Consider the following 4,876-nt stretch of genomic DNA (forward strand, 5'->3'; position numbering starts at 1 on the left):
GGTTCGAATCAGTCAAGGCTACACTTCACAACCACACCGCCTCTTTGCATAACCTTGAAAATCAGGTGGGGCAAATTGCAAAGTCTCTCTCTGAATGGCCACATGGAAGTTTACCAAGTAACACAGAAACCAACCCTAGAGAGCATGTGAAGGCGATCACTTTGAGAAGTGGTCGTGAGGTTGAAGGTAGGCTTCTGAGTGAGAAGCCAAAAAAACACGCACCCGAGGTTATAGAGGTAGAAGAGGGGATAATCAAAGAGAAAAAGGTGGCACCCCACCTTTCAAGCCAAGAATCCCTTATCACTCTAGATTGAAAAATGACCAAGGGGATGAACAGTACAAGAAGTTCCTAAGTTTGTTCAAGCAACTCCACATCAATATTCCATTTATTGAGGCATTGGCCAAAATGCCTAAGTAAGCGAAGTTCTTGAAGGACTTGTTGATGAACAAAAGGAAGTTGGAGGAAAGCACTTCAATGATTTTAGATGCTTCATGCTCGGCGGTATTGCAAAAGAACATGCCGAACAAGAAGAAAGACCAGGGAAGCTTCATTATTACGTGTAATACTGGCAATTTAGGTGAAGAAATGGCATTGGCGGATTTAGGGGCAAGTATCAACGTCATGCCATACACTTTCTTTCAAAAGCTAGGTTTAGGCGAGCCTAGGCCTACTCGGATGACTTTGCAACTGGCGGACTGAACGGTGCGACATCCGATAGGCATCATTGAAGACGTGCTTATCAAGGTAGACAAGTACATTTTTTCGGTTGACTTTGTAGTACTAGATGTCGATGAGGATGCGGATGTACCCTTGATACTTGGGAGACCGTTCTTGCGGACTTCCAAAGCATTGATTGACATGGACGGCGGAGAGCTCACATTGAGAGTTGAAGATGACAAGCTCATTTACCTACTTGCTGAAGCCATGCGGCATTCTCTTGACTTCGATAATACTTTATACTTTCTAGACACTACTGATGAAATTGATGATGAATATATGCAGGAAATGTTCAACCCAGATCTGTATAAAGGATTGTTCGACCAAGAGGAGGGCAATGAAGAAGTATTGATGCTTGGATCGACAGAAGAAGTACCATCTACTCCGGGGATCTTAAAGAAGGTACTCCGAAAAATGAAAAGGGCTAGGAGACGCCACCGGAAACGTTCTAAGGCTGTTGGAGACGTGCGTGAACCAAAGAAGATGGATGAACCATTGCTCGGTGGTCCCAAGCCTGATAGTACACTGATAAGTTCTTGTGTGATATGAATGCGAAGCATTCTTTCCTTATGTTGAGCATTACTTTTCTCAGGTTTTTACATTAATATGTGTGTTTTTATGTTACTTTTATGCAGGTATGGTTGTGAGGCTGAGTATGAAGGATATAGGCCAATGTGGATCATAATGCACCTATTTTGGAGAAGATCTTGCTAAGGTTCAAACGCGAAGACATAGGACAGGTGTGAGATGCTAGAGTGTGTGCCAACCTCCTCGCATTCGAGTGAGTACATCCATTTGGAGGGGCACAAAGGCAGTCACACTCGAGCATTCCGTCCACCAACATATATATCATTGAAGAAGCAAGTGATCCACGACTTGAACATGTGCCCGTTTGCGTTACCCCGATGAAAATATGGAATTGGGAATTATTCAGGTCAAAGACTGTAGCAGAACAATGTAGTAACACTGTAGTAAGTATTGTAGCAGCACTGTTTACAGCCGGCCGAGAAACCAAAGAAACAGAGAATCCACACGGGCGTGTGGAAATTATCCACGCCCGTGTGGAAATTCCGCATGGGCGCGTGTATCGTCCACGCCGTGGAGTTGCCCGATTCCAGCCCTATTTAAAGCCGATTCAGCCCCGATTTTTGTATTCTTTTCTCCATCTTTTCCCCCACTTGCGAGAGGGCTTTGGCTAGGGTTTCGAGGGGTATTGGCTAAGGTTTTGGAGAGGTTCTACAGCTCCGATATTGTGATTCCATTAGGAAGAAGGTTGGTAGGGGAGCTTCGATCGAGGCGTATCCTATACCGGACGAAGGAATCCTTGGACGACGAGTAGAGGACTTTCCACAAGACCATCGACACGGCCATCGAGGGGGTTTCTTTATGGATTCATTGCTTTTCCATTCAATTTCTTTGATTGTACTTAGCTCCATGGAGAGCTAAACCTCTAGTGGGTACTTGGGTGATTGTGAACCCTATACGATGTATTCGTTTCATTGAACTTCTTTATTATGCTTCCAATAAATTGATGTTTATTGTGAGTTCCAACCTTGAATGCTTGATTGTATGAACATTTCCCCTAGAGTGACACTAGGGTTGAGAGTTCTTATCGGTAACCTTGTGAGTGAGTGACACACCACGAGCGTTAGACAAAGCTAGGTTGGAGAGGGTTGAGAGGGTGAGTCGAGAGGTACAGGAGCGTCCCCTTTCCCCTCCGATGTGATAGATTCTACCTCCGTTCCTCGAGTTCTCTGTGGCCATAATAAAGTGAATGGTCTAAGGAATGAACCTCAGCTGGGGCCTAGTTGCGAGTGCAATGGAGTGAAGCGTTGAAAGGATCTTAGTATCTATGGCTTAATTGTGGCTAGGGACCTTCCGCCTAGACCAAACGGTTAGGTCTAAATCTAGGAAGAGATTTATCACTTGGAATCCTTAGAGCTCATTGCAACTCTATGCGAGGGCGAGGTGTTGAGATTGTTCGATTTCTACTCGGGGACATGAATTGAGTTAGGCATAGTTGATCTTAGATTTGGGACTATGTATGTAAGGATTTCCACGACTCACCATTGCATCGATTAGGAAGCATAATAGAGGGTTCTTGCAATTGAAATGATTATCCTAGGTGAAGCATTATCCGAGTACCCCATCTTTATCGATTGCCTTGCCTCCTCCTTACTTTTGCTCTCTTACTTGTTGCTTTTAATTTCTGAGAATTGAATCATTATCACACTTATCATTGTTGATACTCCACATAGCTGAGAACCGAATTAAGTGTCTTTACTCCCTACTCCCTGTGGATTCGACCCCGCTCACCCGGGATTTTTACTTTGACAAACCCGTGCACTTGCGGGATATAAGCAAGGGGACCTTGTCAAGTTTTTGGCGCCGTTGCCGGGGAATAGGCGTTTAGAGATACTTTGCACTTTGTTTTCTTAGCTATTTCACTACACATTCTATTTCATATCTTCTTATTCTATCATCATTCTGATTTTCTTTTTCCTTATTTTTGGTGCAGCTCCAGGTTATGACCTGAGGGAATCCATCAATACTGATTGAAGAAGACCCTGAGCTTGAACGTACACTTCGAAGGAAAGGGAGAGAACCTGTAAAAGAACAACCTAATCCAGCTGATTTGGAAGTAGAAGGATCTCAAAACATGGCAGAACAAAATGAGCAACAACGAACACTATCCGATTATGCCAGACCTTCAGTGTTGGGGACACAATCAAGTATTATGCGTCCCCCAATTATAGCTCAGAATTTTGAGCTAAAGCCGGCATTCATCCATATGCTACAGCAGTCCGCACAATTCAACGGTTTGGTCGATGAGGATCCAAACAGTCATATAGAGAGCTTCCTCGAGGTGTGCGACATGCTGAAGATAAATGGTATGACGAATGATGCCATCAAATTGAGAGCCTTCCCTTTTTCCTTAAAGGGGAAAGCGAAGCACTGGCTATACTCATTACCTAGAGCATCAATCACTACATGGGAGGAGATGGTAGAAGCTTTTCTAGCCCGTTATTTCCCTCCCAGAAAATCAGCAAAGCTTAGGAATGAGATCTCATCCTTTATGCAATTGGAATTGGAGTCTCTATTTGAGACATGGGAAAGGTTCAAGGAACTCCTGCGAAAGTGTCTGCAACACGGATTCCCGGAGTGGATGATTGTTCAAACCTTCTACAATAGTTTGAACCTGAGTACAAGGCAACTCTTGGATGCGGCGGCAGGAGGTACCTTAGGTAGCAAAACCCCCGACGAAGCACGTCAATTGATTGAAGAAATGGGGTTAAATAGCTACCAGTGGAACGCTAGTGAGAAGAAAAAGGTGGCCGGTCTCCATGAAATTGATGCGGTAACTTTATTGGCGGCCCAAGTGAAGAGTTTGAGTAAGAAACTAGATCTTATAGCTTCGAATAGAGTTGCTGCCGTGACCAATTGCACCGGTTGTGGTGGAGGACATGCTACCTCCGATTACCCAATCGTCATTGGTGATGTTTCTTCAGTTGAGAATGTTGACTTTGTAGGTAATGGAATGAGACCTCAAAGGAATCCATATAGCAACACCTACAATTCATATTGGAAGAATCATCCCAACTTTTCATGGAGTAATCAAGGACCACAGAAGACCATGGGGCCATCGGGGTTCCAACAACAACAACAAGTCCCTCAAGTGGAAAACAGAATTTCAGGTTTGGAAACACGAATGACAGATTTATAGAAGCACTTGGCTAGATTTGTTCAATCAGCAAACACAAGGTTTGAATCAGTCGAGGCTACACTTCGCAATCACACCGCCTCCTTGCATAATCTTGAAAATCAAGTGGGACAAATTGCGAAGTCTCTCTCCGAAAGGCCACATGGGAGTTTACCAAGGAACACGGAAACCAACCCGAGAGAACATGTGAAGGTGATCGCTTTGAGAAGCGGTCGTGAGGTTGAAGGGAGGCTTCCGAGTGAGAAGCTGAAAGAAGACGCACCCGAGGTTGTAGAGGTTGAGAAGGGAGCAAACAAAGAGAAAGAGGTGGCACCACCACATTTCAAGCCAAGAATCCCTTATCCCTCTAGATTGAAGAATGACCAAGGGGATGAACAGTATAAGAAGTTCCTGAGTTTGTTCAAGCAACTCCACATCAACATTCCTTTTGTTGAGGC

At 44.3% G+C, this 4,876-nt stretch overlaps 1 non-coding gene across 1 annotated transcript; it reads right to left on the reverse strand.

Moving 5' to 3' along the window:
• Nucleotides 1-3,767: 3,767 nt before the first annotated feature.
• Nucleotides 3,768-3,874, reverse strand: LOC120274233. Its single transcript, XR_005540766.1, has one exon. It is a non-coding gene; the product is annotated as a small nucleolar RNA R71 (small nucleolar RNA).
• Nucleotides 3,875-4,876: the final 1,002 nt, after the last annotated feature.

The sequence above is a fragment of the Dioscorea cayenensis genome, chromosome 12 (assembly GCF_009730915.1).
Source record: "Dioscorea cayenensis subsp. rotundata cultivar TDr96_F1 chromosome 12, TDr96_F1_v2_PseudoChromosome.rev07_lg8_w22 25.fasta, whole genome shotgun sequence".
NCBI classification, from domain to species: Eukaryota; Viridiplantae; Streptophyta; class Magnoliopsida; order Dioscoreales; family Dioscoreaceae; genus Dioscorea; species Dioscorea cayenensis.